Source organism: Pseudophryne corroboree, chromosome 6 (assembly GCF_028390025.1).
Source record: "Pseudophryne corroboree isolate aPseCor3 chromosome 6, aPseCor3.hap2, whole genome shotgun sequence".
NCBI lineage: Eukaryota > Metazoa > Chordata > Amphibia > Anura > Myobatrachidae > Pseudophryne > Pseudophryne corroboree.
Genome location: NC_086449.1, coordinates 455,966,395 through 455,990,782, shown reverse-complemented (window position 1 = coordinate 455,990,782; position 24,388 = coordinate 455,966,395). Strand labels below are relative to the sequence as shown.

Below are 24,388 nucleotides of genomic sequence, written 5' to 3'. Positions count from 1 at the left end.
GCCGTCTAAAAAAGGGGCAGGGCGCAGCGCCCTGTGAAAGAAACCTAGAGTGAACACTAATGTTCTATCCATCGTCATGTACTACATTGTTAATTTATGATTATTTTTAAGCATGTGTTATATAAAAAGTTAAAGAATGCTGGACTTGAAATGAGTGTACACAAGTAAATCAATAAATACAATTATGTGAAGAGGCTATTTGCTTTATAGTATTATGCTGCCTAGGCAAAAACTACTGCTCAATAAAGAGGCGTGCAAATTAACCACAATTTGTCATTGATTCACTTTCTTATTCTACTAATGTATGTTTCCAACTTAAAGAATAGATGCATATGCCCAGAAGACTGCTGACATGCCTTATGAGGTTTTTTTTTTTTTCCGGTTACTGCTAGTCTTTTTTTATAGTTAATGTTGCTTTCATAAATCATCTCTATATCTTGATGTAATGTATTACTAATACAACTGTACCCTTATAGACAAACTAAATTACTATCTGTGGCGCTAAAAGGTTCACAAAACCTAGTATGCAGCTGCCAGTCAAGGAGATTGTGCACAAACTCCATATACAAGAATAATATACAATTTAAAGGCAGCGCAAAAATCTTAAATAAAAAAAAAATATATATGAAATTTTAGAATTATAGATTTTAAAACCTAAGCATAATTACTTATAAAGTATAGTGTAAAATAAAATGTTCATGCTTCCACATTACATTAAAGATGAGCTTAATCCTTATGGTATGTTATATACCAGTCAAAAAATGAGAAGAGTAACGCGCCCTACTAGACTCTCAAGAGCACCACTTGGTTATCATATACAAAAAAAGAAATAGAGTAGTCCACAAGCGCTACTAGACACTCAAAACCCCAATTAGATTTCCTCCCAGACAGTTTCTCTATTTAAGGCAGTTCAAATGAAGATAGGAGAAATTTCTTCAATACGCTAGGATTTTCTCTCCAACCCTAGATTTGCACCTCTGGACTGACCTCCTCTCAATGAGAGATGTACATCAAAAGGTTTCTTTAGATTCTTTCACATAACTTCCCATCATATCTGCTGGATATCGTCCTATCCTTCATGGGAGACACTCACCTCAGATAAGCTCCCTATGTGCCTTGAAATTTTTCTTTCTCTGTATCACTACCCTGGTCTCGTCAGAATTCCAGATGTCATCCACCACAGCAATTATTGGAGTAGACAAAGCAGGCCAGGTAGCAGAGATTTTGTCCAAAAAAGGACATTTATTACAAAAATATAAAAAGTTTCCCCCCCGCATGCTGGTACTTGTGGTTCTCTAAGTACCAGCTTGCGGGGGAGGCTTGCTGGGACTTGTAGTTCTTCTGCAAAAAACAATATTCTTTGATTTTACACAAGGCTATCAGCCCCCCATCCGCAGCCCTTGGATGGGGGGAGACAGCCTCGGGCTTCACCCCTGGCCCTTGGGTGGCTGGAGGGGGGGGGGGCTTGATTTAAGGGGTCCCCACTCCTCCAGGGTACCCCGGCCAGGGGTGACTAGTTAGGGATTTAATGCCACTGCCGCAGGGACCGGTATAAAAGTGTCCCCCGGCTGTGGCATTATCTCTCCAGCTAGTGGAGCCCGGTGCTGGTGTAAAAAATACGGGGGACCCCTACGCTTTTTGTCCCCCGTATTTTTCGCACCAGGACCGGACGCAGAGCCTGGTGCTGGTTCTAAAAATATGGGGGATCCCCTGTCCATTCCTCCCCCCCCCCCCCCCCCCCCCCCCCCCCCCTCCCCGTATTTTTACAACCAGGACCGGCTCAAAGAGCCCGAGGCTGGTTATGCTTAGGAGGGGGGACCCACGCATTTTTCCCCCTGGATTTTAACCCATTCCCACCCCTTCCCACTGAAAACCATGCTCTCTCTATTTTAGTCAGTTAAAAATAATATTATTTTAAAAAATATATAAATAATAATTGTGTCTTCTAATAGACAAACCAAGTACCTAATCCCTTCTAATATAAATAGATATGCTATTAGCAATAAAAAAAACACACAAAAAAACATGTTTTTAATTTTTTCTCTGACGTCCTAGTGGATGCTGGGAACTCCGTAAGGACCATGGGGAATAGCGGCTCCGCAGGAGACTGGGCACAAAAGTAAAGCTTTAGGACTACCTGGTGTGCACTGGCTCCTCCCCCTATGACCCTCCTCCAAGCCTCAGTTAGATTTTTGTGCCCGGCCGAGAAGGGTGCACACTAGGGGCTCTCCTGAGCTTCTTAGTAAAAGTTTAGTTTTAGGTTTTTTATTTTCAGTGAGACCTGCTGGCAACAGGCTCACTGCATCGAGGGACTAAGGGGAGAAGAAGCGAACCTGCCTGCTTGCAGCCAGCTTGGGCTTCTTAGGCTACTGGACACCATTAGCTCCAGAGGGACCGAACACAGGCCCAGCCTCGGAGTCCGGTCCCAGAGCCGCGCCGCCGGCCCCCTTACAGAGCCAGAAGCAAGAAGAGGTCCGGAAAAATCGGCGGCAGAAGACATCAGTCTTCAACAAGGTAGCGCACAGCACTGCAGCTGTGCGCCATTGTTACTCAGGCACACTTCGGTCACTGAGGGTGCAGGGCGCTAGGGGGGGGCGCCCTGAGCAGCAATGTAAACACCTTGGCTGGCGAAAATACACCACATATAACCCCCAGGGCTATATGGATGTATTTTAACCCCTGCCAGAACTCACCAAAAAGCGTGAGAAAAGGCCGCCGAGAAGGGGGCGGAGCCTATCTCCTCAGCACACGGGCGCCATTTTCCATCACAGCTCCGCTGGAAGGACGTCTCCCTGACTCTCCCCTGCAGTACTGCACTACAGAAAAGGGTAAAAAAGAGAGGGGGGCACTAATTTGGCGCAGTTCTAATAATAACAGCAGCTATAAAGGGAAAAGCACGTTTTATAGTGGTATTCCTGTATGTATATATATATATATATATATATATATATATATATATATATATATATATATATATATATATATATATATATATATATATATATATATATATATATATATATAGCGCTCTGGTGTGTGCTGGCATACTCTCCCTCTGTCTCCCCAAAGGGCTAGTGGGGTCCTGTCCTCTATCAGAGCATTCCCTGTGTGTGTGCGGTGTGTCGGTACGATTGTGTCGACATGTTTGAGGAGGAAAATGAGATGGAGGCGGAGCAATTGCCTATTATAGTGTTGTCACCCCCTAGGGAGTCGACACCTGAGTGGCTGAGCTTATGGAAGGAATTGCGTGACAGTGTCAGTTCTTTACGAAAGACAGTTGACGACATGAGACAGCCGGCTACTCAGCTTGTGCCTGTCCAGGGGTCTCAAACGCCATCAGGGGCTTTAAAACGCCCGTTACCTCAAATGGCAGACACAGACACGGATACTGACTCCAGTGTCGATGATGAGGAGACAAACGTGACTTCCAGTAGGGCCACACGTTACATGATTGAAGCAATGAAAAATGTATTGCATATCTCTGATAATACAAATACCACTAAAAAGGGTATTACGTTTGGGGAGAAAAAACTGCCTGTAGTTTTTCCTGTATCCGAGGAATTAAATGAAGTGTGTGATGAGGCGTGGGTTTTCCCCGATAAAAAACTGATAATTCCTAAAAGGTTATTGGCATCATACCCTTTCCCGCCAGAGGATAGGGCACGTTGGGAAACACCCCCTAGGGTGGATAAAGCGCTCACACGCTTGTCTAAACAGGTAGCACTACCCTCTCCTGATACGGCCGCCCTAAAGGAACCTGCCGATAGAAAGCAGGAGAATATCCTAAAATGTATATACACTCACACGGGTGTTATACTGCGACCAGCAATCGCCTCAGCCTGGATGTGCAGTGCGGGCTTGGCGTGGTCGGACTCCCTGACTGAAAATATTGATACCCTAGATAGGGACAGTATATTACTGACTATAGAGCATTTGAAAGATGCATTTTTATATATGCGTGATGCACAGAGGGATATTTGCCGACTGGCATCAAGAGTTAGCGCGCTGTCCATTTCTGCAAGAAGAGGTTATGGACGCGGCAGTGGTCAGGTGATGCGGATTCTAAAAGGCACATGGAAGTATTGCCTTATAAGGGGGAGGAGTTATTTGGGGTAGGTCTATCAGACCTGGTAGCCACGGCAACTGCTGGAAAATCCACATTTTTACCCCAGGTAGCTTCTCAACCTAAGAAGACGCCGTATTATCAGGCGCAGTCCTTTCGGCCCCATAAGGGCAAGCGGGCAAAAGGCGCCTCATTTCTGCCCCGTGGCAGAGGGAGAGGAAAAAGGCTGCAGCAAACAGCCAGTTCCCAGGAACAAAAGCCCTCTCCCGCCTCCGCAAAGTCCTCAGCATGACGCTGGGGCTTTACAAGCGGACTCAGGCACGGTGGGGGCCCGTCTCAAGAAGTTCAGTGCGCAGTGGGCCCACTCGCAAGTGGACCCCTGGATCCTTCAGGTGGTATCTCAGGGGTACAAATTGGAATTCGAGACGTCTCCCCCTCGCCGTTTCCTAAAGTCTGCTTTACCGACGTCTCCCTCAGACAGGGAGGCAGTATTGCAAGCCATTCACAAGCTATATTCCCAGCAGGTGATAATCAAGGTACCCCTCCTGCAACAGGGAAAGGGGTACTATTCCACACTATTTGTGGTACCAAAGCCGGACGGCTCAGTGAGACCAATTTTAAATCTAAAATCCTTGAACACTTACATACAAAGGTTCAAATTCAAGATGGAGTCACTCAGAGCAGTGATTGCAAACCTGGAAGAAGGGGACTATATGGTCTCTCTGGACATCAAAGATGCTTACCTACATGTCCCAATTTACCCTTCTCACCAAGGGTACCTCAGGTTTGTGGTACAGAACTGTCTCTATCAGTTTCAGACGCTGCCGTTTGGATTGTCCACGGCACCCCGGGTCTTTACCAAGGTAATGGCCGAAATTATGATACTCCTTCGAAAGAAGGGAGTTTTAGTTATCCCTTACTTGGACGATCTCCTGATAAGGGCAAGATCCAGGGAACAGTTGGAAGTCGGGGTAGCACTATCTCAGATAGTGCTGCGGCAGCACGGTTGGATTCTCAATTTCCAAAATCGCAGCTGATCCCGACGACACGCCTTCTATTCCTAGGGATGATCCTGGACACAGTCCAGAAAAAGGTGTTTCTCCCGGAGGAGAAAGCCAGGGAGTTATCTGAGCTAGTCAGAAATCTCCTAAAACCAGGCCAAGTCTCAGTGCATCAATGCACAAGGGTCCTGGAAAGATGGTGGCTTCTTACGAAGCAATCCCATTCGGCAGATTCCACGCAAGAACCTTCCAGTGGGATCTGCTAGACAAATGGTCCGGGTCGCATCTTCAGATGCATCAGCGGATAATCTTGTCACCAAGGACAAGGGTGTCTCTCCTGTGGTGGTTGCAGAGTGCTCATCTTCTAGAGGGCCGCAGATTCGGCATTCAGGACTGGGTCCTGGTGACCACGGATGCCAGCCTGAGAGGCTGGGGAGCAGTCACACAGGGAAGAAATTTCCAGGGCTTGTGGTCAAGCCTGGAGACATCACTTCACATAAATATCCTGGAGCTAAGGGCCATCTACAATGCTCTAAGCCTAGCAAGACCTCTGCTTCAAGGTCAGCCGGTGCTGATCCAGTCAGACAACATCACGGCAGTCGCCCACGTAAACAGACAGGGCGGCACAAGAAGCAGGAGGGCAATGGCAGAAGCTGCAAGAATTCTTCGCTGGGCGGAAAATCATGTGCTAGCACTGTCAATGATGGCGTCCCGCCTCAACAAAAAACTAGACAGGTATTGCGCCAGGTCAAGGGACCCTCAGGCAATAGCTGTGGACGCTCTGGTAACACCGTGGGTGTACCAGTCAGTGTATGTGTTCCCTCCTCTGCCTCTCATACCCAAGGTACTGAGAATCATAAGAAGGAGAGGAGTAAGGACTATACTCGTGGCTCCGGATTGGCCAAGAAGGACTTGGTACCCGGAACTTCAAGAGATGCTCGCAGAGGACCCGTGGCCTCTACCTCTAAGAAGGGATCTGCTCCAGCAGGGACCCTGTCAGTTCCAAGACTTACCGCGGCTGCGTTTGACGGCATGGCGGTTGAACGCCGGATCCTGAAGGAAAAAGGCATTCCGGATGAAGTCATCCCTACCCTGATCAAAGCCAGGAAGGATGTAACCGCACACCATTATCACCGTATTTGGCGTAAGTATGTTGCGCGGTGCGAGGCCAGGAAGGCCCCTACAGAGGAATTTCAACTGGGTCGTTTCCTGCATTTCCTGCAAACAGGACTGTCTATGGGCCTAAAATTAGGGTCCATTAAGGTTCAAATTTCGGCCCTGTCGATTTTCTTCCAGAAAGAACTGGCTTCAGTTCCTGAAGTTCAGACGTTTGTCAAGGGGGTACTGCATATACAGCCTCCTTTTGTGCCTCCAGTGGCACCTTGGGATCTCAATGTAGTTTTGGGGTTCCTAAAGTCACATTGGTTTGAACCACTCACCACTGTGGACTTAAAATATCTCACATGGAAAGTGGTAATGCTGTTGGCCCTGGCTTCAGCCAGGCGTGTCTCAGAATTGGCGGCTTTATCCTATAAAAGCCCTTACCTAATTTTTCATACGGACAGGGCAGAATTGAGGACTCGTCCTCAATTTCTCCCTAAGGTGGTTTCAGCGTTCCACCTGAACCAGCCTATTATGGTACCTGCGGCTACTAGGGACTTGGAGGACTCCAAGTTGCTGGACGTAGTCAGGGCCCTGAAAATATATGTTTCCAGGACGGCTGGAGTCGGGAAATCTGACTCGCTGTTTATCCTGTATGCACCCAACAAGCTGGGTGCTCCTGCTTCTAAGCAAACTATTGCTCGTTGGATTTGTAGTACAATTCAGCTTGCACATTCTGTGGCAGGCCTGTCACAGCCAAAATCTGTAAAAGCCCATTCCACAAGGAAGGTGGGCTCATCTTTGGCGGCTGCCCGAGGGGTCTCGGCGTTACAACTTTGCCAAGCAGCTACTTGGTCAGGGGCAAACACGTTTGCTAAATTCTACAAATTTGATACCCTGGCTGAGGAGGACCTGGAGTTCTCTCATTCGGTGCTGCAGAGTCATCCGCACTCTCCCGCCCGTTTGGGAGCTTTGGTATAATCCCCATGGTCCTTACGGAGTTCCCAGCATCCACTAGGACGTCAGAGAAAATAAGAATTTACTTACCGATAATTCTATTTCTCGTAGTCCGTAGTGGATGCTGGGCGCCCATCCCAAGTGCGGATTGTCTGCATTACTTGTACATAGTTATTGTTACAAAAATCGGGTTATTATTGTTGTGAGCCATCTTTCCAGAGGCTCCTCTGTTATCATGCTGTTAACTGGGTTCAGATCACAGGTTATACGGTGTGATTGGTGTGGCTGGTATGAGTCTTACCCGGGATTCAAAATCCTTCCTTATTGTGTACGCTCGTCCGGGCACAGTATCCTAACTGAGGCTTGGAGGAGGGTCATAGGGGGAGGAGCCAGTGCACACCAGATAGTCCTAAAGCTTTACTTTTGTGCCCAGTCTCCTGCGGAGCCGCTATTCCCCATGGTCCTTACGGAGTTCCCAGCATCCACTACGGACTACGAGAAATAGAATTATCGGTAAGTAAATTCTTATTTTTTTTATTAGATTCCGCCAGCAAAGTGAGGCGGAATGAAATTGACGAAATTACTGTCGAAAAGCACTGTTGTCGAATCGACATACTTCAACTGAATATACTTTTGTCGAAAAGCCGCATTTTTACCATTGCAGACATGTCGAATTTGACAACTGTCGAATTTTAAAAAGTCGAATCTGAAAAGTAATTTTTTTTGTCGAAAAGTACTGTATTGCATTGTCGAATATTTTTTTGTGTCGAAAATGCCCCGTTTTTCGACATTTGCGGCAATTCGACTGCAATTGCATATACCCCATAGTGTTCACACTCTAGGCTGCTTTAACAGGGTGCCGCGTCCTGCTTGATTTTTTTTCTGTAAAGGGCAAAATGCGCCCTACCCCTTTTAGCGGCGCTCATTCTAAAACAGCCTGGCGCTGCCTTGCGGTCGCCTCGGGAATAGTTGCCATGCGCACGGCATCTATTCATATTAAAGGGATAGCTTGAGGGAAGCTCAGCACATCCATAAGTGCTGGGCACACTTCCAATCCAATAGTGACGCCCCCACTCCCCAGCTGTCCGAGCCCCCTTTTGACTTGTGTGTCTTTGGCATGTGTAAATGCACTACCCTGGTACCCCAGTGCCCTATCCTGTCTGCATCCTTGCAGGAACACTACTTGCATAACAGTACTATGTACAGTATGGTCTACTTTCCATACACGCTGTCCTGGAGTTATAGTTCAATGGAGGGCTGGGAATCCATCCTCCGGTATGCCACTAGTATAGATGTAATTTCTCTTACGTCCTAGAGGATGCTGGGGTCCATATTAGTACCATGGGGTATAGATGGGTCCACCAGGAGCCATTGGCACTTTAAGAGTTTAATAGTGTGGGCTGGCTCCTCCCTCTATGCACCTCCTACCAGAATCAGTTTAGAAAATGTGCCCAGAGGAGCCGGTCACAGCTAGGGGAGCTCTACAGAGCTTTTCTAGTAAAGTTATTTTTTTAGAGTTTGTTTTTTTACAGGAGGCTGTTGGCAACAACCTGCCTGCAGCGAGGGACTGAGGGGGGGGGGGGGGGTGAGCAGTGTCCGCCCTGCGGGGTCTGAGCCACTGTCTCCGCTGACTGGACAATGAGCTCCAGAGGGGATAGATCGCTCCATTCCACAGGGGAACGCTCACCCCAGCAGCAGGCCACCACCCCCTTGCAGAGCTGAAGTGTGGCGAGCGAGTCACCGTCCCCCCTAACAAGTGGGGGGTCGTGTGAAGTTGGCGGCTTCAGAATGGCGCTCCCGGACGGCTCAGCAGTACTTCGGTGCGGATCTGTGAGGGGCGCCCTGAGCCAGCGCCTGACCCTACACTGACCAATTCAGCCTGTCGGGGTCTGCGGATCTCAGCCAGCACTTAAAATCCTCAGGCCAGTATAATCTTGAAGAGCGGGAAGATAGCGCCATTAAGGGGGGCGCGGAACATCTCCTCAGAGAGGACCCAGCAGCGTTTCAGCGCCATTTTACTGCTGCAGTCGGATGCAAGTGGGAGATTAGTCCCTCCAGTGCAACTCTGTACGGTACCAGGGGGTTGTAGAAGGGGGGGAGGCTGTGTAAAGGCTGTGTCACCTATTAAGGGACACAGTCAGCGTTGGTTTGGGGTCTCCCTATACCTATAATAGTGCTGTGTGTGGGTTGGCTCCAATCTGTGTCTCTCTGCCATTCTTGGGGTGGGGGGGGGGGGAGACTCTGTCTGCCCAGTACCCTGTGTGTATGTGGGGTGATTGGTGTGTATTTGCAAACATGTCTAGAGACTCTGTTTCATATGCTGCAGAGGATTTATCTTCTCAGGAAGGTCCCATCCCATGTAATCAGGATTGCACTGTTGTAGCGCGGATCCCAGCTAGAGAACTGGAGTGGTTAGCCTCTCTTAGGCTGACTATTTCTCAGATTTCTGAAAGGGTTGCTAGAACTGAGCATGCCACTCAGGTACTGCAATCCTCTATGGTTGTATGGTCTGATACTGCTCCCTCAGGGTCCCCTGCGGTACATTCCCACAAACACTTGTGCACTTGCCAAGATTATGCAGGATGACACGGTCACCGACTCAGACAGTGCAGACGGTGACAGGGATGTGTCGAGGGGGACGGCATCACTTGCACAAGGAGTGCAGTTGATGATTGAAGCCGTACGGGATGTGTTGCACATTTCTGACACAACTCCTGAGCAGGTTGAGGAGGCATTTTTCACGGACAGTAAAAAGGTCCCTCTCACCTTCCCAACATCTAAGGAATTAAATGCTATCTTTGGAAAAAGCCTGGGAAAATCCAGAGAAAAAGTTCCAGATCCCTAAGAGGGTCTTGGTTGCTTTTCCCTTCCCATAGGAAGATAGAAAGAAGTGGGAGTCTCCACCGGTAGTTGAAGCCTCTGTCTCCAGGCTGTCAAAACAGGTGGTTTTACCAGTGCCGGGATCTAGGGCGTTGAAGGACTTGGCAGATCGCAAGGTGGATGCTACTCTCAAATCCATATACACGGCCTCGGGCTATACTGTGGCCTACTATTGCCTGTACATGGATTTCTAAAGCAATAGCCAGGTGGTCAATCACTGTGCAGGAGGACTTAACTACGATGGATAAAGGTGACGTTGATTTTTACGTAATATTCAGGATTCTGCAGAGTTCCTGGTAGATTCCATGAAGGACCTGGGTTCCATGGCTGTGGGGATCTCCTCCATGTCCGTCTCGGCTCGCAGGGGTCTCTGGCTGCGCCAATGGTCTGCAGATGCGGAATCTAGGAAAAGTGTGGAGGGCCTAACCTATACTGGTCAGGTTCTCTTTGGGGAGACGCTGGATGCGTGGATTGCCACGGCTACCGCAGGTAAATCTTCTTTTCTCCCCTCAGCTGCTCCAGCTATGAAGAAGCCTTTTACACCGGCCACGTCACAGTCCTTTCGGCCCGCAAGGCCTAGAAAGAACAAGCCTTCTCACACCTTCAGAGATGGTCGTGCTAAAGGAAAAAAGCTTGCTCCCACAGGTTCCCAACACCAGAAGCCTGCTTCTGGTACCTTAAAGTCCTCCGCATGACGGTGGACAGCACAGTCTGGAGGAAGGTCAGGTGGGAGCAAGACTCCGGCATTTCAGCCACGTCTGGATGTCGTCTGGCCTGGACCCTTGGGTACAGGATATAATCTCCAAGGGGTACCCGCTGGAGTTCAAACTCTCCCACCTCACCGTTTCTTCAAATCAGGCTTGCCAGCTCTGCCGGCAGACAGAACAATTCTTCTGGAAGCTATCCGAAAATTGTTCGGGATGTCTTGAAGCCTACCCGGGTATCGGTTCATCAGTGCATCCGCCTTCTGGGGAAGATGGTTGCCTCCTACGAGGCTCTACAGTACGGAAGGTTTCACACTCGATCCTTTCAGCTGGATCTCTTGGACCAGTAGTCTGGATCTCACCTACATATGCACCAGAAGATAAGTCTGTCACCGAAAGCCAGGATTTTGCTCCTCTGGTGGCTACAACTACCACACCTTCTGGAAGGCCAAAGGTTCGGAGTTCAGGACTGGGTCCTTCTAACCACAGATGCAAGTCTAAGATGTTGAGGTGCATTCGCTCAGGGGGAAACCTTCCAAGGAATGTGGTCGAATCAAGAATCCCTTCTCCCAATAAATATCCTGGAGCTAAGAGCCGTGTACAACGGCCTTCTACAAACAGCACACCTTCTACAGGATCGGGCTGTTCAGGTGCAGTCGGACAACGTAACCACAGTGGCCTACATAAACAGACAAGGCGGAACGAAGAGCAGGGCTGCAATGTCAGAGGTGTCAAGAATCCTCCTCTGGGCAGAAAGACACGCCGTGGCGATGTCGGCAATCTTCATTCCCGAAGTAGACAACTGGGAAGCAGACTTCCTCAGTAGTGGCTATCTCGATCCAGGAGAGTGGGGCCTCCATCCGGAGGTGTTCGAGGGGGTTACCGGTTGGTGGGGGGGTCTGACAAGATTGCTTAGATCATAGGTTCTCAAACTCGGTCCTCAGGACCCCACACAGTGCATGTTTTGCAGGTCTCCTCACAGAATCACAAGTGAAATAATTAGTTCCACCTGTGGACATTTTAAAATGTGTCGGTGAGTAATTAATACACCTGTGCACCTGCTGGGTTACCTCCAAAACATGCACTGTGTGGGGTCCTGAGGACCGAGTTTGAGGACCTGTGGCTTAGATGTTAAGTGTGATCTCTCCGTGTCTACCCCCCACAGCGATAGTGGTGCGCAGCCCCGCACATCGCTATCGCTGGTTCTAGATTGGCCTACATGCAGGCTTAATCTAGCAGGTTGCTAATTTTCATTGAAATGAGGGCCCCCCCAGTGCCATCCCCGCACGCTTAGCACACATCGCGCTGTGCTGAGCGGTACGCTCGGCACACCTCTCTCCCCACATCTGCCCGTGAATATGGGCCTTCAGTGTCATGTCCATTGATGCAGAATTGTTTGTATACCTTGTACTTTTCCTATATTGTTTTGTACTGGAAGTCAGTGCTCTTGTTTTGTTCCATTTGTATTTGTACGATTAGGCCCTGCAGAACCCCCTTCGGTGCCATATAAATAAAGGATAATACATACAAAGTGCACTCACAGATACTGTAGATGAAAATAAGAGCAACAAGTTAATGTTAAGCATTGGTCCTACTTATTATAATTAAATAAATCTGCATATATCTACAAAATGTAAAATGCAAAAGCACCTTTCAGAGAAAAATAACACACACACACACACACACACACACACACACACACACACACACACACACACACACACACAAGTATTAGCACATTTTTTATGAAATCACTAGTTTCTAGGGGGTTAATGTATGAAGTGGCGATGTAGGGGAGAGGCGATATCTGCGCACGTCTGCTTTACCGCTTCTTCCCCATGTATGATAGGTGCGGGCACAATGAAAGGGGCGCTGTCTAATAGATAGCAGGCTGATATATGCAGGCAATGTACGATGCTGACTGTTCCGACACCTGCAGCTGTCAATTTTGACAGGTGCAGGGACAGAGCTGTCCATGGCTGTGGCAGGTGCCGGCTCCGGATTGCGCTGGGAATCTTGCGTGAGTAGCGAGATCATTTGCATGGGAGCTGGCGGGGCATGGAGTCGCGGCGCGTCAGCTCTGAGTTGACGCGCTGTGTGTTTGGGGGACATCGCCGGAGGGGGGAGCGGGCTTTGGCAGACAAGATGTTAATACATCTTGTCTATGTCCCTTCCCGCTTCGCCTCAGTAGTGAGGTGAAGCAGGAAGTGTTCTGGCGGCACGATGCGTGCCGCTATATTACATTTACCTATTAGTGTAATAGGATTTTTCTTTTTTTTTAAAGTTGTGGCTGCACTGTGCCAGTAGTCGCAGCATAATAAAAAAAACAGTTTAAACCAGCCAATCCTGATAAATTTAATAAAATGTTGGTGGTTATGTGAACTTTTATTTTCATGTATGGTCCTGATTCCTCAGTTGCGTGACAGCAGTTTCCAACAAAATTGTTACTCGCACTGCAAGCAAGGAATTAAATTTGGACAATTTGCCCCATATTCAAGTTGCATGCATTTGTCACCCTATCCATACAGTATGTTTGTGCAAATAGCTGTCATTATCGGTGAGCCCTTGCACCAGTCCTACACCTACAGCAAGAGATTATTCTAAAATCAGATGGATCTGTGTACACACAATACGCCTTATTGCGCAATTGGGTCTATACACTCTGGCCAGATATGCCCATAATACAACTCCGAATCGCCTGAGGATGTGAGAGCTTGGCCAGAGTAAATGCAGTGTAAGAAGTTGCAAGATCCCTCTGCAAAACGGATTATTTGCAGTCTAATAGAATAATATATATATTGTTTCTCTGACGTCCTAGTGGATGCTGGGAACTCCGTAAGGACCATGGGAATAGACGGGCTCCGCAGGAGACTGGGCACTCTAAAAGAAAGATTAGGTACTATCTGGTGTGCACTGGCTCCTCCCTCTATGCCCCTCCTCCAGACCTCGGTTAGAATCTGTGCCCGGCCAGAGCTGGGTGCTCCTAGTGAGCTCTCCTGAGCTTGCTAGAAAGAAAGTATTTGTTAGGTTTTTGTTTTCAGTGAGATCTGCTGGCAACAGACTCACTGCTACGAGGGACTGAGGGGAGAGAAGCAAACCTACCTGCGTGCAGCTAGCTTGTGCTTCTTAGGCTACTGGACACCATTAGCTCCAGAGGGTTCGAACACAGGGCCTGACCTCTATCGTCCGTTACCGCAGCCGCGCCGCCGTCCCCCTTGCAGAGCCAGAAGACAGAAGAGAAGGAGATGAAATCGGCGGCAGAAGACTCCGGTCTTCATTAAGGTAGCGCACAGCACTGCAGCTGTGCGCCATTGCTCCCACTGCACACCACACACTCCGGTCACTGTAGGGTGCAGGGCGCTGGGGGGGGGGCCCTTGGCAGCAATAAAATACCTTTTGGCATAAAAATACACATAATACAGTCTGTGACTGTATATGTGTAAAACCCCCGCCATTTTTCAGTCATAAACTGCAGGGAGAAGCCCGCCGCTGAGGGGTCGGGGCCTTCTTCCTCAGCACACCAGCGCCATTTTTCCTTCACAGTTCCGCTGGAAGCAGCTCCCCAGGCTCTCCCCTGCAGTATTCCTGATAAAAGAAGGGTAAAAAAGAGAGGGGGGCACATAAATTTAGGCGCAAATAATATATATTAAGCAGCTATTGGGAAAAATCACTCATTATAGTGTAAATCCCTGTGTTCTATAGCGCTGTGGTGTGTGCTGGCATACTCTCTCTCTGTCTCCCCAAAGGACTTTGTGGGGTCCTGTCCTCAGTCGGAGCATTCCCTGTGTGTGTGCGGTGTGTCGGTACGGCTGTGTCGACATGTTTGATGAGGAGGGTTACGTGGAGGCGGAGCAAGGGCAGATAAGTGTGGTGTCGCCCCCGATGGGGCCGACACCGGATTGGATGGATATGTGGAAGGTATTAACCGACAGTGTCAACTCCTTACATAAAAGGTTCGATGACGTAGCAGCCTTGGGACAGCCGGGAACTCAGCCCGCGCCTGCCGAGGCGTCTCAGAGGCCATCAGGGGCTCAAACGCCCGCTAGCTCAGATGGTAGACACAGATGTCGACACGGAGTCTGACTCCAGTGTAGATGAGGATGAGACAAATGCAGTCTACAAAAGCCATCCGATGCATGATTACTACAATGAAAAATGTATTGCACATTTCTGATATTAACACGGTTACTACCAAGAAGGGTATTATGTTTAGGGAGAAAAAGCAGCCAGTGACTTTTCCCCCATCTGATGAATTAAATGAATTGTGTGAGGAAGCGTGGAGTTCCCCCGATAAGAAACTAGTGATTTCTAAGAGGTTACTGATGGCGTACCCTTTCCCGCCAACGGACAGGTTACGTTGGGAAACATCCCCTAGGGTGGACAAGGCGCTCACACGCTTATCAAAAAAGGTGGCACTGCCGTCTCAGGATACGGCCGCCTTAAAGGAGCCTGCGGATAAAAAGCAGGAAGCTATCCTGAAGTCTGTGTATACACACTCAGGTACTATACTGAGACCTGCTATTGCTTCAGCATGGATGTGTAGTGCTGCAGCCGCATGGTCTAATACCCTGTCAGACTATATTGATTCCCTCGACAGGGATACTATTTTGCTAACCATAGAACATATAAAAGACGTCGTCTTATATATGCGGGATGCACAGAGGGACATTTGCCTGCTGGCATCTAGAATTAATGCAATGTCCATTTCTGCCAGGAGAGTATTATGGACTCTGCAGTGGACAGGTGATGCTGATTCTAAAAGACACATGGAGGTTTTGCCTTTATAAGGGTGAGGAATTGTTTGGGGACGGTCTCTCGGACCTCGTATCCACGGCAACAGCCAGGAAGTCAACTTTTTTACCTCAGGTTCCCTCACAGCCTAAGAAAGCACCGTATTATCATGTACAGTCTTTTCGGCCTCAGAAAGGCAAGCGGATCAGAGGCGCATCCTTTCTGCCCAGAGGCAGGGGTAGAGGAAAGAAGCTGCACCAGGCAGCCAGTTCCCAGGAACAAATATCCTCCCCTGCTTCCTCTAAGTCCACCGCATGACGCTGGGGCTCCACAGGCGGAGCCGGGTGCGGTGGGGGCGCGTCTCCGAAACTTTAGCAACCAGTGGGTTCGCTCACAAGTGGATCTCTGGGCTGTACAAATTGTATCTCAGGGATACAAGCTGGAGTTCGAGGCGACTCCCCCTCGCCGTTACCTCAAATCAGCCTTGCCAGCTGCTCCCAGGGAAAGTGAGGTAGTACTGGCGGCAATTCACAAGCTGTACCTCCAGCAGGTGATAATCAAGGTTCCCCTCCTTCAACAGGGACGGGGTTACTATTCCACAATGTTTGTGGTACCGAAACCAGACGGTTCGGTAAGACCCATTCTGAATTTAAAATCCTTGAACACTTATATAAGGAAGTTCAAGTTCAAAATGGAATCGCTCAGGGCGGTTATTGCAAGCCTGGAAGAGGGGGATTTTATGGTGTCGCTGGACATTAAGGATGCTTACTTGCATGTCCCCGTTTACCCACCTCACCAGGAGTACCTCAGGTTTGTGGTACAGGATTGTTATTGCCAATTCCAGACGTTGCCGTTTGGTCTGTCCACGGCACCGAGAGTATTTACCAAGGTAATGGCCGAAATGATGATACTCCTTCAGAAGAAGGGAGTTATAATTATCCCGTACTTGGACGATCTCCTTATAAAGGCGAGGTCCAGAGAGCAGTTGTTAGTCAGCGTAGCACTTTCTCGGGAAGTGTTGCAACAGCACGGCTGGATTCTGAATATCCCAAAGTCGCAGCTGATTCCTGCGACGCGTCTGCTCTTCCTGGGCATGATTCTGGACACAGAACAGAAGAAGGTGTTTCTCCCGGTGGAGAAGGCCCAGGAATTGTCATCTCTGGTTAGGGACCTCCTGAAACCAAAACAGGTGTCGGTGCATCACTGCACGCGAGTCCTGGGAAAGATGGTGGCTTCTTACGAAGCAATTCCCTTCGGCAGGTTCCATGCAAGGATCTTTCAGTGGGATCTGTTAGACAAATGGTCCGGATCACATCTTCAGATGCATCGGTTGATCACCCTGTCCCCAAGGGCCAGGGTGTCTCTGCTGTGGTGGCTGCAGAGTGCTCATCTTCTCGAGGGCCGCAGATTCGGCATACAGGACTGGGTCTTGGTGACCACGGACGCAAGCCTCCGAGGATGGGGGGCACTCATTCAGGGAAGGAACTTCCAAGGACAGTGGTCAAGTCAGGAGACTTCACTACACATAAATATACTGGAACTAAGGGCCATTTACAACGCCCTGAGCCAAGCAGAGCCCCTGCTTCAAAACCAACCAGTGCTGATTCAATCAGACAACATCACGGCGGTCGCCCATGTAAACCGCCAGGGCGGCACAAGAAGCAGGATGGTGATGGCAGAAGCCACAAGGATTCTCCGTTGGGCGGAAAATCACGGTCTAGCACTGTCAGCAGTGTTCATTCCGGGAGTGGACAAATGGGAAGCAGACTTCCTCAGCAGGCACGACCTCCACCCGGGAGAGTGGGGACTTCATCCAGAAGTCTTCCAGCAGATTGTAAACCGTTGGGAACGGCCACAGGTGGACATGATGGCGTCCCGCCTCAACAAAAAGCTAAAAAAATATTGCGCCAGGTCAAGAGACCTTCAGGCGATAGCTGTGGACGCACTAGTGACACCGTGGGTGTACCAGTCGGTTTATGTGTTCCCCCCTCTTCCTCTCATACCCAAGGTACTGAGGATAGTAAGAAAGAGAGGAGTAAGAACTATACTCATCGTTCCGGATTGGCCAAGAAGAACTTGGTACCCAGAACTACAAGAAATGATCTCAGAGGACCCATGGCCTCTGCCTCTCAGACAGGACCTGTTACAGCAGGGGCCCTGTCTGTTCCAAGACTTACCACGGCTGCGTTTGACGGCATGGCGGTTGAACGCCGGATCCTAACGGAAAAGGGCATTCCGGATGAAGTGATTCCTACGCTGATAAAGGCTAGGAAAGACGTGACAGCACAACATTATCACCATATATGGCGAAAATATGTTGCTTGGTGTGAGGCCAGGAAGACCCCTACAGAGGAATTCCAGCTGGGTCGATTCCTGCACTTCCTACAGTCAGGAGTGACTATGGGCCTAAAATTAGGATCCATAAAGGTCCAGATTTCGGCCCTATCTATTTTCTTTCTAAAAGAACTGGCTTCACTGCCTGAAGTTCAGACGTTTGTTAAGGGAGTGCTGCATATTCAGCCCCCTTTTGTGCCTCCAGTGGCACCTTGGGATCTTAACGTTGTGTTGGATTTCCTGAAATCCCACTGGTTTGAGCCACTTAAGACCGTGGAGCTAAAATATCTCACGTGGAAAGTGGTCATGCTTTTGGCCTTAGCTTCGGCTAGGCGTGTGTCAGAATTGGCGGCTTTGTCGTGTAAAAGCCCTTATCTGATCTTCCATATGGACAGGGCAGAATTGAGGACTCGTCCCCAATTTCTCCCTAAGGTGGTATCAGCGTTTCATTTGAACCAACCTATTGTGGTGCCTGCGGCTACTCGGGACTTGGAGGACTCCAAATTACTAGATGTAGTCAGGGCTTTGAAAATCTATGTAGCCAGGACGGCTGGAGTCAGGAAAACTGGCTCGCTGTTTATCCTGCATGCGCCCAACAAGCTGGGTGCTCCTACTTCAAAGCAAACTATTGCGCGGTGGATCTGTAACACGATTCAGCAAGCTCATTCTGCGGCAGGATTGCCGCATCCTAAATCAGTAAAAGCCCATTCCACAAGGAAGGTGGGCTCTTCTTGGGCGGCTGCCCGAGGGGTCTCGGCTTTACAGCTTTGCCGAGCTGCTACTTGGTCGGGTTCAAACACATTTGCTAAGTTCTACAAGTTTGATACCCTGGCTGAGGAGGACCTTGCCTTTGCTCATTCGGTGCTGCAGAGTCATCCGCACTCTCCCGCCCGTTTGGGAGCTTTGGTATAATCCCCATGGTCCTTACGGAGTTCCCAGCATCCACTAGGACGTCAGAGAAAATAAGAATTTACTCACCGGTAATTCTATTTCTCGTAGTCCGTAGAGGATGCTGGGCGCCCGTCCCAAGTGCGGACTCTCTGCAATACATGTATATAGTTATTGCTTAACTAAAGGGTTATTGTTATGAGCCATCTGTTACTGAGGCTCAGTTGTTGTTCATACTGTTAACTGGGTATAGTTATCACGAGTTGTACGGTGTGGCTGGTATGAGTCTTACCCTGGATTCCAAATCCTTTCCTTGTTGTGTCCGCTCTTCCGGGCACAGTTTCCTTAACTGAGGTCTGGAGGAGGGGCATAGAGGGAGGAGCCAGTGCACACCAGATAGTACCTAATCTTTCTTTTAGAGTGCCCAGTCTCCTGCGGAGCCCGTCTATTCCCATGGTCCTTACGGAATTCCCAGCATCCACTACGGACTACGAGAAATAGAATTACCGGTGAGTAAATTCTTATTTTTTCAAATATTAATGGTCTGCATGATGAAAGCAAAATAAATACTTTTTTCAAATGTAGGTTTGCACAAACCATTTCCAATTATAATTTGAAAATCATTTTGAAATGTAACTTGATCGAAAAGGTTTGTTTTTTTCCGATCATCTGAACACTTATGCTGGGCAAACATGCTACAGTTATCTGGACGTTCCGACAAATAATTGAGTGTTTCTGGCCGACCAAAATGAAAATATTGATCTTTCGTGGATGCTGGATCATCCAGCATGTCCCAATAGTTTCTAAGTGATCTATAGATTTGTTATTACCCAGTTTTCGTTTTATTGTTATCTGCAATTGTAAAGCACAATGGAATTTGCTGCGCTATATAAGAAACTTAATAAATAAGTGTCTGGTTGGCTGCATGGGGCAGTGTATGCCCTACCGTGGCAGACCGGCTGACTTTTTCCTTCACAAGGAACAGGGGAAAGGTCTCTTCCCTGGGGGTGGAGCGTAGATCTCATGTGACATACACTGTGAGAGCTCTCTCTGTATGTCCTGGATATCTGCAGTGTCAGATAAAATGCCCGTCGGTTTGATAGGCAAATTTATCTGTCGTGTATAACCAGCATCTTTAGTAAACCAGCCCTCAAATAAAAAATTATTGGAAATAAAATACTTGCATTTACTACTGATAATAATGTACTGGTCCTACTTAGTACATTACATCCTAGAACTTTCCATCCAAATATCAGTTTAGAGCTTAGTATTCTGATTTTAAAGGTTTTTTTTTTTTGTGACACCTTTTAAAGCCCATAACATACTGTAGTGAGACCAGTTATTGATGTGTTTTGCAATTTAAGACAAATGGTTCTTCCCGTTTGATACCAATTGTTTACATCCTGCTATATTTGCATGTTTCAGACTTGATCACCTGGACCCATCTCCCTTGTAGTGGGAGCCGCTATGGGGAGAGTGCTTTTAAGATATGAGGCAGTCGTATACAGTAATTAGATATAGTATCACTGGAGACTGTAAGTGTTACAAGGCATGGGAGATGGGGCAATAGCAGATCATATAACTAATTGTTTATGCTCCGGTATTCACAGAAGAAGATGGGAAGGGGCCACCGTTAGGTTGCTATGACATTCATAAAAATAAGGTAGATGAAAGTACATTTACAGATGAGAAGGTCCTAACATAACTCTAAAAAAATGAGTGAATAAATCAATGGGGCCAGATGGGATACATCCAAGGATACTAAAAGGGCTTAAAGATGTGCTGATAACACCATTTACAGAATTAATCAACTAGTCAAAAGCTACAGGTGCAATTCCAGAGAACTGGAATAAGTAGTAAAGTAATAAATGTAGTACCACCGCACAAAAATGGAAACAAAGAAGAAGCTACAGACCAGTAAGCCTTATATCCGTAGTTGGGGAAGTAATGGAAACACTATTAAAATAAAATACAAAAGGAGTTACCACACCAATTCATGGGCGCTTCTTATTAACTTGTCAAAATATCATGGTGTCCTTGACCTTAAATAGTAAGAGACACATACATAGTGTAACACTGTAAAACATATATATAAAACCAATCCGTTTTCCCCAATCTGGACTCGTACCATATATGTTGGTCTACACAAAGTAGACAATATTCGTGATAAAGGAGCGGATCACCAGTTCATACGGTAGCTTGTCTCTAGTCCTCATAGGATATGAACCCCTTTCTCAATCAGTTAATTCAGAAGGGATATGCAAATAAAACAAATCTTAATGGCGCAATACCATTAAAAATGATTTAATAAAACAACTGTAAAAACAGGACAGGTGGACTCTCACCAATAGCGATGGTCTACATGCAAGTAGACAAACACACATGTCAAGAATAACAGCCAGGCCAGGAGTGATGGTTGACAACCGGTAAGTCCTCCACGTGTTCCAAAGATACTGTTTCTTGGGAACACGTGGAGGACTTACCGGTTGTCGACCATCACTCCTGGGGATGCGCCTGGCTGTTGTTCTTGACATGTGTGTTTGTCCTTTTGTGGCAGGGCTGATATGCAGTGTAAGTGTTTTTGGGATTAAGTTCATTGTCATGGCAAAGAGGGTCTTTGCAATTAATTGCAATTCATCTGGTCACTTCATGACATTTTGGAGTATGTGGAAATTGGCATCATAAAAACTGATGCAGTAGACTTTGAAAATGTAATATTTGTGTCATTCTCAAAACTTTTGGCCATGGCTGTACATCACAGAACGTACCCAGAAAGACTAAAAGATCTTAACATGTAGCGTTTGGAGCAGAGAAGGGAAAATGGGGACATGATAGCAACTTTCAAATATACCAAGGTTTTTATCAAGGTACAGGGGGGAAACATTCTTCAAAGGAAGAGAAGTATTAGAACTCAAGGACATACACTGAAACTGGAGGGAGGTAAGTTCAGGGGAAATGTAAGAAAAAATTACTTCACAGAAAGTGTAGTGGATAAGTGGAATAGCCTCCTGTCAGAAGTGGTAGATGCTAATACAGAAGAGCAATGTAAACATGATTGGGATAGGCATATGAATATCCTTACAAAGAACTAAGGATCAAAAAGGGATAAGATCTATATTATAAAAAAGGGGGCAGACTAGATGGGTCAAGTGGTTCTTATCTGCCGTCAAATTGTATGTTCCCATGTTAGTCATTGCCTTAATCATAATTAGAGTATCATTTCAATAGGTTAAGATCTGGATCATTTCAGCACCTGGAAAAATACCTTAACTGAATATGTGGGTGTCACCTATGGCACTGTAGAATGATTAGTGGTGCAATGGTGGAGTAGCCAGAAATTATTGAATCCATTACATTGGGAAACTGAGGGCTCATGTCTATTTTACTACGTGTAACTTCTTAATTGAAGGTTTTGATGTCAATTAACAATGCCCTCACCTTCAAAGTTTGCTCATAATCCATGCTTCACATAAAAGGGTGTTTACGTATTTGCGATGGTGATCAAATACATTTAGATGGCCACGTGTAGTAGTAGTTTGACAGAATTTCCCAATACAGCATAGAAATTCTATCAAACTGGTTTACCTATTTGTTCAGATATGGAAGATTAGTTTCTTCATTGTGTGTAATGCTTTCTTTACATCATGCTACCCTTTTTAAATAGATACATAATGTCATTGTTCTCTATGGATGTGTATACAGGGAACAACGCTTGATATACGTTCTCCATTAGTTGGTCAACTGAAATATAATCATATCCCTGCTAGTGATATCATTGAATGAGAAAATATGTTTCCCTATGGTATGTAGTCAGTATATTGATAATATATGTTTTAGGGGTAAGGATTAGTTGGGGTTAAGATAAAAATTGGGTGTTAAAGTTTTTGTGTTTAATGAATGTCAACATCATAAATGTCATCAAAACATACTAAATTTGGGTGCATATTTATCAAAGCTTAAAGAGATAGAGGGGTCTATTTACTAAGCCTTGGAAAGATATAGTGGATGGAGATAAATTACTAATCAACAAGCTCCTGTCATTTTTCAAAACGGCCTTTTACATGACAGTTAGGAGATAGTTGGTTGGTACTTTATCTCCGTCCACTTTATCTGTCTCCAAAGCTTAGTACATAGACGCTGTAGTACCAACCAGTCATCTCATGTCATTTTTCAATGTAATTTGCTTAAGCTGAGCTGTAGTACTACATGTGTATTCAATTTAATTTGGTTACTTTCTTGTGGTTGAGTAATATTTTTATTGTTATGCATCCGAGTTGTATTTTTATAAAATGTGCACTCTACATACGTGAAAAGGTTGGTACTCTCCAAGAAGTTGTTTAGCTCTGATGTAAATTTTGGTAAATAACCCAGCACAAATGTGCATTTGAATATCTGGTTTAATAATAAGCGTATTGATATTTCAATTTGTAACTGTTTTAAGCTCACTGGTATTCTTCTAGACGTAATACTGTTGTGTGTTTTTTTTTTTTTTTTTGTCTCTCCCACATTATAGAGTCAGACCTAAGTCTGTAAACTGCATTGGTTCTTTACTGGTAATGAGTTCATGATCTGCTATCAACTGTTACTTTCCTTGACATTGATGGACATGAGGACAGGGACTATCTTGATTATAAATGCCAGAATAAGGTATATCCATCCTTTGTTAAACTTAAGTTACCATCTGTGGAACCCACCCTCCAGCTTTCTTGCCAAGTGGGAATATTGTTTTAAATACTTATGTTTGTTGTATTATTTACATTTGTGTGTTCTGCATTTTGCCCCGCGTGTTAATACAGAGAGGTGCACTTTTCCTTGCAGCTTCAGGAGCTGTCTGCGATAAGACAGCCTCTGGGAAACTCATTGATTTTGAATTTTATTTGAAATCAATGGGTTAGCGCATGTTAACCCAGGGTTTACAGTGTGGGGAAAAGGCTATTTAGTTAAATAGCTCCAAGCGTGAAACCTGGAGCTTTTCCCCACATGGCAAACCCCTTTATGTATATGTTGTAGCATAGTGTCATAGTGTTCACTTTAGAATTTGTGGTGGGCAAGGCGCAAAGTCGGTGGGGACACGAAGTACATGTGTGCCCGAAAAGGGTGTGTGGCCGATCTAAAAGGCTGCTAAAAAAAGCCCAAGGTGAAGACTAGTTTCAGTGTGAAAAGAGAATGTAAATTAAAGTGTGTACATTTGTCCCTGGACATAGTGAAGTTTAGACCTTGTACAAAGTACAATATTTGGTATTTCTACACCTAAAAGAACTAGTATGATTTAAGAAACTCGAGGAAAGAATCAAAAAGAACATTTTTAACTCATTGGGATTTATTCTCCCCACTATAATGTCCATGAAACAAGATCTTTATTTCATTATGCTCCAAAAAGGAAGTCACATCTGAGAGATATGTAGTGTCTGTTGGTGCTAGTGTACAATCAATTATACATAGAATTTATCACGTCCTTAGGTCTAGATTGGACTTCTTTTCTTTTCCCGGATTTTCTACTGTAGAGTGAAAGTGTTCCAGGTATTGCTACTAAAGGGATACACCCTCTTACCTAAATATTTCACCCAACACCGATGGCCCAAAGGCCTAATTAGTCAAAACACTGTAGCATAGCATTTGGTATGCAGATACAATTACAGTCACACACAGAATATAGGTATGCTGCATATCATTTTAAATAAGCTGCTCGTGAGTCCTATTGCATTACTTTGCAACTAATAGGCCCTACA

At 46.5% G+C, this 24,388-nt stretch overlaps 1 protein-coding gene across 2 annotated transcripts in view; it reads left to right on the top strand.

Annotated features, from left to right (window-relative positions):
- LOC134932586 (transcriptional regulator QRICH1-like) overlaps positions 1–24,388 on the top strand; it is a 146,602-nt gene that overhangs the window by 35,267 nt on the left and 86,947 nt on the right. For both annotated transcript variants that reach the window (XM_063927143.1, XM_063927144.1), the window contains exon 2: positions 23,173–23,306. The gene's annotated coding sequence lies outside the window, so the exon portion shown is untranslated. The remainder of the gene's footprint in view (positions 1–23,172; positions 23,307–24,388) is intronic.